Source organism: Mus musculus, chromosome 5 (genome assembly GCF_000001635.26).
Source record: "Mus musculus strain C57BL/6J chromosome 5, GRCm38.p6 C57BL/6J".
Taxonomy (NCBI): Eukaryota; Metazoa; Chordata; class Mammalia; order Rodentia; family Muridae; genus Mus; species Mus musculus.
This window is the reverse complement of record NC_000071.6, coordinates 98,146,082-98,157,055: the sequence shown is the minus strand read 5'-3', so window position 1 is coordinate 98,157,055 and position 10,974 is coordinate 98,146,082. Positions and strand designations below refer to the sequence as shown.

The following is a 10,974-nucleotide window of genomic DNA, read 5'->3' as shown; positions in this document are numbered from 1 at the left end:
AGAGTCTGGCAGGAGACCAGTAAAGGCTGAAGAGAAACCTGCAGCATTATGGGTATCTCAGGGCCCCATGTAATAGAGTCAAAGCTGTGTATCCTGGATAGGACAGCATTAGAGGCTGACTACACTTTACAAGAAGGATGCAGAAGAGACTTAACAGAAATGATCCACCATTTGCTAAACATGTAAACAAGAAAATTATAGTAACAAGCCTTAAGTCAGGACAAGTTCCCAGAATTACTTAAGTATATTATCAAAAGTATCCATTTTCCGGCAAGAACATCATGAAGCATACAAAGGAAATAGGAAGTATGACACACACACTGGATAAAATATACACAATAGAAACTTCCAGAGAGAGTGAACTCAGCAACTAAATCGGAACTGAGATGTGTAGGCCAGAGTTTTAAAGAAAACATGATCCAGCCATTCCTTGTACAAAATAAAGACACTTTAGATACAAAGATGCAGATAGATTTAAAGTCCAAGAATGTAAGAGCACCAGTCACCAACTAGAAAGACAGGCACAGCTGGGAACTGGGCAAAGCAGTTTTGAGAACAAAAAGTTACTAGTCATAAAGAGGAGTCTTTCTAATTATAAATAGGTCAATCCTTCAAGAAAGCTAAACTCCTTATAAAGGTGTACCTATATGTGTTCATATATACACACAAATATATACATATATATGCATATGTATACATATATATGTATATATATATTACTTAATATGAGAGTAACAAAAATACATCATGCATAAAAATAGGTAAATGAAAGGAGAACTAGAAAGTAGTAATAATAATAATAAAGACTTTGATATTACAGTCGCTTATAGGTGTGTGGCCCATGGACTGCATATACTCCAGGACAGTTAGGAATTCAGCCCACAGAAAGTCAAAAACTTATTGAAAATATTATACGATATTTTTGATAACTCCCTTGCATGATTCTCCAATGTTAACTTTGTAGACCACACCTTTCATTACAATGTCAAATGCTTGGCCAGAAGGAGTAGATCAGTAAGAAAGTGGGAGACCAGAACTCAGAGCAGGGGACAGTACTCAACATGTTGGTGACTCCTCAAGCTTGGAAGGATTTTGAAATGACTTTACTTATTTGTGTGTATATGTCACTGTGAATGTATAAAGTCATTTACACATTCTTTTGGGTGCTACTGTGCACCCCTGTACAAACAAAGAGGCCAAAGACTGTTGGATCCCACAAAGATTCTTTGGATGTGCTAGGTAGGCTTTTTTTTTTTTTTTTTTCTTTTTCAACTTGATGTAAGATAGAGTCAGATGGGAAGAAGAAACCCCTGCTCTTATCAGATTGCCTCCAGACATTTTCTGACTGGTGATAGATGTAAGAGCTCCCAGCCCACTGTGGGTGGTGTCATCCCCTGGGCAGGTTGTCCTGGGCCATATATGAAAGTGGGCTGAAAAAGGCATGATGAACAAGTCGGTAAGAACTACTCCTTCATGGCCTCTGCTTCAGTCCCTGACTGTAGGTTCTTACTTTGAGTTTCTGCGCTGATTTCCCTCAGTGATGGACTGTGACTGTGACATGGAGGCCAATTAAACCCTTTCTTCTGCAAGGTGTTTTTGGTCATGTGTTTTAGCACAGCAGTATTAAACAAGGAGAAATGGACATCTGGCTTGTTGTGTGGGTGCTGAAATTCCAAGTTCCTGTACAGCCTGTGGTTGTACAGTGAGTGCTCTTAGCCCCTGAGTCATGGCTCCAGTCCAGATACAGAATCTGAACAAATCTGTTGGGGCTTTTGCTCCTTCATGATTAATGTGGGTAGGCCCAGCCTACTGTGGGTGGGCTAAAACAAGGGAAAAGATTGAGCCAATCATAAAAGTCAACAACATCATACAAAATGATAAAGATGTAAGATAATAGCTAACTAGGTTGACTTTACCATTCCACAATGAATATTTACATCAAAACATAATGTGGGATACCACAAGTGCCTGCAACTTATTATCATTTATTTTGTGCTGCTCACAGGGACCTGTGACTCCAGCTTGAGTGGATCCAATACACTGATCTCTGCAGCCCAGGCACACATATCCTCCCCTCACAACATGTAACAGATACAGGTAATTAACAAGAAATGTTGAAAAATAATTGGCTTTAAACTACAGAACTATATAGCTTTTAAAACCTAGACGTGTACACGGGGTTTGAGTGAGGGTTGCCTTGTTCTTAGGTGACTTTGTAGCATTAGACTTATTGAAGAGTTGTCTATGAGTGGTATACACATCTATCACTTCCCATTTTGATCTATTTATTTCCTCATTTATTTACTACTTATGTTTGTGATGCTGGCAACCAAACCCAGGACCTTTGGCCTATGAAGCCAATGCTTTACCTATGAGCTACATCCTCAGCTCAGTGGTGTATTCACTAAGAAACCAAAATTTTCCAACCCTAGCACTTTCCACTTTACTCTTTATATGCTCTTCACCTATTATAGCTCACAATTTTTATTCACTTTGTAAATAAATATCTTGTTAAAGCATCCAGAACCTTTAACATAGGAAATTATCCATAGTGAAAAGCCCAGAAGAAATATCTTAGCTATTAATATCTATATCTACTAAAGATTCAAAAGTTAATATTCATAATTCCTCACAAAACAATAGAACAAGTCCTGACTAACTTTCTTTCTTTTTTTAATGGGTGCAGCAAACTTTACTGATAATATTCAAGAGAATAGGGAGGGCTCTCTAGTCCATCCCTGTTATTATAGGGGTCTGGGGTGGAAATTGTGAGGGAGATGCTCCGTGTTGGGGACCGAGTTGGGACAGGGACTCCTCAGCAACTGAGGACCTCTCTCTTGCTCTCAGTGTCCTTGCTGTGGTGGGTGGTCCAAGGTTTCTTACTCCTTGGAGGCCATAGAGGCCATGAGGTTCACCACCCTGTTGCTGTAGCCATATTCATTGTCATACAAGGAAATGAACTTTACAAAGTTGTCATTGAGAGCAATGCCAGCCCCAGCATCAAAGGTGGAGAAGTTTGAATTGATGTTGATGTTGAAAGAGATAACTTGGTCTTCAGTGTAGCCCAGCATGCCCTTTAGTTGGTCCTCAGATGCCTGCTTCACCACCTTCTTGTTATCATACTTGGCAGGTTTCTCCAGACAGCCTGTCAGGTCCACAACAGATACATTGGGGGTAAGAACATGGAAGGTCATGCCAGTGAACTTTCCGTTCAGCTCTGGGAGGGCCTTGCTCACAGGCTTTGCAGCACCAGTGGATGCAGGGATGATGTTCTGGGCAGCCTCAAGGCCATTATGCCACAGCTTTCCAGAGGGGCCATTCACAGTCTTCTGAGTGGCAGTGATGGCATGAACCGTGGTCATGAGCCCTTCCACGATGCCAAAGTTGTCATGGATGACCTTGGTGGGGGCAGGGGGTAAGCAGTTGGTGCATTTTTGACAATCTTGAGTGAATTGTCATATTTCTGGTGGTTCACACCCATCACAAACATGGGGGCATTGGAAGAAGGGGCAGAGATGATGACCCTTTTGGTCCCACCCTTCAAGTGGGCCCCAGCCTTCTCCATGGTGGTGAAGATGCCAGTAGACTCCATGACATACTCAGCACCGGCCTCACCCCATTTGATGTTAGAGGGATCTCGCTCCTGGAAGATGGTGATGGGCTTCCCATTGATGACAAGCTCCCCATTCTCAGCCTTGACTGTGCCATTGAATTTGTCATGGGTGGAGTCAGACTGGAACATGTAGACCATAGAGTTGAGGCCAATGAAGGGGTCGTTGGTGGCAACAATCTCCACCTTGCCAAGCAGAGCAGAAGTCAGTCCTGGTAATCAGGCACCCAATATAACCAAATCCATTCACACTGACCTCCACCCTCTTGTCTATGGGACAAGGCTGGCACTGCACAAGAAGATGTAGTTGTCTCTGGATCAGAGAAGAGCAGAGAGCCCTGAATAATTTTCTAAGGTCACTTTTAGCCTGATTCCATAAGAAAATAATTATGAATGACATGCATTATTTAAAAAGAAACACACATTAGGAAAGGGAAACATATATTATTAATGCAAAGTTTACCTCAGAGACCCAGCTTTGGCTTAATATTTGAAAATCAATTAAATATCAACAGGGTGAAAATAAGTGAAAGAATCATTTTAACAGTTGCATAAGAAGCATTTGACAAAGCCAACACATTTTTTAAAAAATGATTGAAATGTCCATACACCAGGGATAGAAGACTTCCTTAGTCTGATAAAGGATGCTCACAAGAAGCTACATTATATTTAATGACAAGAGCTGGACGCCTTTATGCAGAACAATACAAGTATGTCTGCTGTGCAGCATGTACTTAGCACTGGATTGGAAATCCTAGCCACAGAATCAAGGCAAGAGATAGAAAGAAATAGAAAGAAAAGGCACTCAGCTTTACAAATAAAGAAGCTAAGCAGTGTCTGTGGGAGGCATGGCACTAATATAGAAAAATCCAAGAAAGCCATTAAAGCATTATTAGAATGAGTAAGTATAATAAAGATGGCACGACAACAATAAATATGTAAGAAGATAATTATTTATATGTACTTTCAATAATCAATCTGACAAAATTAATAAGACAATTAGTCCATTAATATTTCACCTACAAATTTTGCTATGCTGTGTAGAACATTAAAAAAAATCCCAAACAAAAAACCTCCAAACTATACAGAAATATGATAAAGATAGTAAAAAAATCATGAGGAAACATTTCTGGAATGGCTATGATAAAAAGAAAGACAATAACAAACATTAGCAAGGTCACAACAGGGCCTCAAAAACTAAACATCATTTACTATACGATTTAGCACATACGAATGGTAAAACAATCCGAAATAAGATGGAGTGTGAAAATCACATATGTGGAACAAAGAGAAATAAAAAAATGACAGCTCGAAGTGGAAGTGAAAACGTGATAATTGCATTAAGCATTTTGTTCTAAACATACCAAAGAATGGGATTGGGGGAAATGTCACCACAAATCAAATTGATGCCATCTATAAAAACTGTTACTTCCAACGCAGCGATAAGGGTAGGTTAATATAGAGACATAAAAATAGTTACATGAAAACATAATCGTAGATACATACAATGGCTACATCACTGGCAGATGCAGATTTCACAGCTAAAGAAAATATCAGGGGAGAAAGAATCAGTCAACAACCACACAGAGTCAGAACTCGGCAAACCTACAGGTGTGACGGGAGAAATGGACCAATGTAAAAACACAGGCGGAGCCTCAGGTATTCCTTTCTCTGTAGTGGGAGGGAAGCAAGCATGTGGCTAGCTAATTTTATCGCGATTGTGAGCAAGAGACTGGACAAAGATGACTCAAGGGAGAAGGAGTTAACCTTGGCTCCCTCTTCCAGAGGGTCCAGTTAATCACCATGAGACCACACCACACCACAGCGCAGCCCAGTCCTCATCATGATGCACAAGGAAGCAAGAGACCAGGACCACTATAACTCAATTGGTTTCTTCTCTTCCCTCCCTTTTTATTCCACCCAGGCATCCAGCCCACAGGTGGCATTCACCCATCAGTTAATCTTCTCTGGAAACCCTCTCTTCTACATACTCTGATGTCTGGATTTCTAGTTTCCTAGGGTCTCCGCTGCTGTTCAATCCTCTCCTCAAAATTTCACATCCCTTTCTGTGGCCCTCTATAAGGAATTAGACATACTTGTGTACTGATTGGTCTCTAAAGCATTCATTAAGAATCTAGGTAGAAGCCTCTGTAAACCGAGACTTATTATCACCTTGATGTCTGTTGCCTGCTGAGCATTAGCTGAGCCCCTTAGATTGCAGCAGCTTATGGGTGGCCCTGTGCCAATAGCTGTATTCTCTGCTCTCAGAGGAAGTCTTTACAATAAGTTTAAATTTTTACAACTTGAAGCCTGTGACAGGTGGAATCTGGCCAGTTTTTCTCTTTGTCCCAGTGCAAAAGTTTTTTAGCTTCTCGTTAATAGTTCTAATATCATGAATAACTTAAGAACTCTTCGCATTCACAATTTCCAGCTTCTCCTTTTCTAGCCAAAGGACTTGGTTGTTGAAATCCATCTACTCTTCTCTTTGTTGTTGTCTGTCTCTGTAAATTTAGTCACAACCTTTGAGCAAGATCTGTGTGACACAGCCTCACTGCTGTTATCTTCAAATAGCCTCCACTAATTTAATTCATCTTTCTCATTTAAAACAGATCTCTCATAAAGTTTCAAGACACAGAAACAAAACAAAACAAAAACAAAACCAGAAGATTACTAGCCGTGGATGACCTCTAGACCAATTACTGGTAGAATCTAGGTTCTCATCTACAACTTCACAAGCGTGTAGGCTTTTACTGTCTGCTCTTCTATTAACATTTTTGGTCACCTGAGTTCCCATCAGGTGGGCTGCTGATGGCATTGGAGGACTTCCCTAGTCCACGACTGCAGCTCTTCTAAGTTCTAAAGGCCTAAGAACCATGGGGTCAAGGTTGGGGAGCACCTCACTCCACCATTGCCAGTTTTCCATTGTTCTTACTTTTGCAGCTTTATGACAAAAATATCTGGCAGAAGCAACTTCACGAAGGAGGATTGATGGGCTCTGGTTCATGGTTTCAGAGGGTTTTTAGTAGGTGGCATTTGAGCAAAATACCATGGTGATGGGAGTGTGCACCTGAGAGCAGCTGTTCTTGACAAACAGGAAGTGGAGAGAGTGAGCCAGGAATTTCCCAGAGATATAAATTTCCATTGACATACACACACACACACACACACACACACACACACACACACACACACACACACAAATACATACATATATATATATATATATATATATATATATATATATATATATATATTTACCTATTTCCTCCACCTAAGCCCCAGGTTCTTAAATTGCCAGAGCCCACCCCTTCCAAATAGTGACACCACCTGGGGATTAGGTATTCAGAAAAACAAGCCAATGGAGGGGGAAGTGCATACTTTAGATCCAAACCATCGTTTTGTTTGCTTTATTGTTTTAGACTTGTTCTCATGATATAGCCCAGGCTAGCCTGAGACTTACTATGTAGACTATGTACAGAGATCTACCTGCGTCTGTGTCCTATGTGCTGGTGTTCGAGGTTTGTATCACCATGCTCAGGCTTCTGTGTGATGGATATATGTAAAATCAAGTTAAAATATTTTTCTTTATATTGGGGAATTTTATACATGTGTACAATGAAATATGATCACACTTATTTCCCTCTTCTCCTTCCAATTCTCCCCACATCCCCAGAGGGATGCCCCTTTCCCAACTTCATGTCATTTTAAAAATAACTTACTGAGTCCAATTTGTGGTGCCAATATGTGCATGGGTGCAGGCCATCCACAGGAGCATGGGGAATCTATCAGTGGTCATATCCTCTTAAGAATGATCTTCTCTTTTTTAACAGTCAATTGTCAATAGCTCCTCTGCAAACCTCGAAGCCTGGCTTTCCCTACCACATCTAAACTGTAAGTTTGATTGGCTTGATCTTGTACAGGTCACCTCAGCCTCTGTGGGTTTATGAGTTCAGTAACCGTGCCACAGCCTGAAGAAACCACTTGAAAGCACCTTTCCAAGCTTCCTTCTGCTTTGCTTCCACTGGGGAGAGAGGGGTTCATACAAATGCTCCACTTAGTGCTGAGCCCTCGGTCTTACTCTCAGAGCATTCACCATTCGTGCACCTCTCCAGGGACTGCTGCCTGTTGCAGAAGGAAGCTTGTGGGACTGAGGTTGAGATCAGCCCAGCTCCATGGGTCTAAGCATAACTACTTAGAAACAGCATCCAGAGAACATGGCCATTCAGCAAATGACAACAGCAGGCTCGATGGGTCTATAACCTCCCTAGCCACGGCTTTTGAATAGGTTACAGTGTCAGGCATGAACTGTCCTCCTGTGGAGCACGTCTCAGATCTAATCTGAAGGCAGTTAAGTACCCTCCAGCAGTTGTACCACAACTACACTGCTGGGCACATGTTGTCTGGCCTGTCAGCATTGCACACAGAGTCCAGTGCTGGGTAAAAAAATGATCGATGCGTTCTTCCCCCAGTAACCTGCATTGCACTTTCCTGCACCATGAAAGCCAGTCAGCAAGAAGAAAGATGCTTAGTCAGTTTAAGGTTGACTCCTTTACTCCCCATAGCCAAAGCCTGTGATTTCCTTAGTACTAGGATCTTACAATGTACTTATGGGTAGTAACCAAGGGCTCTAGTAATAGCCTGTTGCTGTTCGGGAGACCCATTGGGTCTTTCTGACCAACAATCCATAGGAAAGTCTCCCAGTCCCTGCACTGCTAATAACTCATGTTTTCTGGGAGTGAAATTGTCAACCCATGTAGGGCAATCATGCCCAAACTCTTTCTTTTAAGGTTGGCTTCCACTATCCAATGGGTTTCCAAAGAGCCTTTCCATACATCCCTAGTTTTACTTAACCTACCCACCACCCACTTCTTTTTCTATCCTACATCCTCCAACCCAACACTTGCAATTATAAAAAAATTTAACTACACAGAGCATTAGTGCTGACCATGGTCAACATGCTAGATATGTTTCAGAACTGTCAGTGAACCTTAAACCTTTCCCTCCTCATCTAGACATGCTAACCACGACTCTATCTCAGTCTCCACATTCCTTGTCTGAGTGACATCAGGCAAGGCTGCTCTTGTCCACTCGGTTTACCCTACTTAACAGAATGTTCTTCAGGTTTGTCTACACGGTTCCAAGAGACGAATTTTCTCCTGAAGCCCCAGCATTACCTTATTGTTTGTATATACATTCTCCCACCCTTCTCCTTTCTTTTATTCATTTTTTTTTGTTTATTTGATTTTGTGGCTGAGGATTGAACCCAGAGCCTTGTGCATACTACACAAGTATCACCCCACTGAGCTTCACTGCCTTCTTCCACCTTCAACATATTTTTTTAATCCATTTATCTATTTACGCTCCCTTGGTTACTTACATACTTTGCTGCTATGAATAATGGTGCGTGAACATAAACGTGCAGAGATTTTCCATACTGATTTACTTTTATTTAAATATATATTCAGAAGAGGAATTGCTGGATCATGAGATAAAAATATCTTACTTTTTTTTTTTTTTTGAGAAAACCCTCCATTCTGTTTGCGATGCAGTACCTGCCTATTTATGCTCTGACTAAGAGTGCATCGGGTTCCCTTTACCTCGCATCCTTCTCAATGCCTACCTTCTGCCTCTTTCTTGGTAAAGTCCATTCTAGGAAATTTGAGATGGCATCTCATTGTCACTTTAACCCTATTTCCTAGATAATGGCATTTTTATATATCTTTTGAACATTTGAATACCTTTTGGGTGTCTCCATTCAGGTCTTTCATATTGTTTTAGTGGAACTGTTTTTATACTCTTTGAGTTTTCTGAGCACCTTATGTGTTTTAGACATCAATTCTATATCAGATGTATGAGTTGTAAATACCTCCTCCCACCCACACTTCAGAGGTTATCTCTTCCCTTTGTCACTTTCTTGTTATGTTTAAGCTTTTAGTTGGATATAATTCTTTGTCTATTTTTGATCCCCTTCCTGTGTTCTTGGAGATTTGTCCAACTATTTTGTTATTGCTGTTGTTGAAATAACTGCTAAGGAACTTTTCTTTTTTTCCCTAAAATAGCAAATTTACATTCTGAAATCTTCCATTTGAGTCTTTAGCCAATTTGAACTAATTTTTATAAGTGGGGTGAAATAAAAGTTCAGTTTCATCCTTTTTCATGTCATCAACGTCCATTCTTGGTTAAAAACGCTAGCCAGCTAGACTGGGCTTCTGAGTATTTGGTCCCTAATTGGTAATTCTATTTAGGGAGGCTTAGATTCTTTCTGGAGGAAGAACACCACTGGGCGCAGGCTTTAAGGTTACAAAAGCCTCTAACCACCTCCAGTTTGCTCTCTGCTTCCTGTTTGTGGTTTGAGATTAGAAAGCTCAGCTCTCAGCTTCCAGATTCAGTCACCAGGTCTGCCTGATGTGATGGTGATGAAATCTGAACTCTCTGGAATCATAAGCTCCAGATAAACCTTTCCTTCTACAAACTGCCTTGGTCATGGTGTTCTATCACAGCAATAGAGACCCTAGCTAAGACATCAGAGGAATGGACATATTGTCTATTTATAGAGTGCTTGTCTTGTATGATGGAGGCTCTAGGTTTGAGCCCCAACAGTGATCTATCAATCTATCTACCCACCCACCCATCATCTATCTATCTGTCTGTCTGTCTGTCTGTCTATCCATCCATCCATCTATCTATCTATCTATCTATCTATCTATCTATCTATCTATCTATCTATCTATCTATCTATCTATTTATCTATGGGAACTGTAAATTAAGCAATGTCAAATACCACAATTCTCCAAGTCAATACACAAAAGAATAACTATTCTATATAGAGACAATGCACAAATTGATACTAATTATTTTCATAAAAATGCAAAAAATTATAAAATGATGAATCTATCAATGAACTTGACCAGTCAATAATATGCTGAGATCTCTAAGGAAGTACAAATAATGAAAAGATTTGACTGAATAAATGTAACAGAGTAGTCAACACAACACACTTGTCAATGGACCCCTAATTAATCTACAGATAGAACATCTGCACAGAGCTCTCAAAAGAAGAAATGAAAATGGCTAATATGTAAAAAGAGGTCCAATATCCTCCCAAGCAGGGAAGTGCAAATTAAAACCACTTTGAGATTTTTATCTCACTCCAGTCAGAATTGCTAAGACTGAGAAAACAAATGGCAACAAATGCCGGCAGGAATACAGGGAAGAGGAATCTTTATTCACTGTTGGCAGGAGTGAAAATTGGCACAGCTACTATAGAAATCAACGTGGAGAGGCCTCAAAAAGCTGAAGGTAGACTTACCATATCACTCGACTATTCTCTTGGGTATACACCCAAAGGACTTCATATCCTACTG

At 40.5% G+C, this 10,974-nt stretch overlaps 1 pseudogene; it reads right to left on the bottom strand.

The window, feature by feature from the left end:
* Positions 2,678–3,893, bottom strand: Gm8048 (predicted gene 8048; annotated as a pseudogene).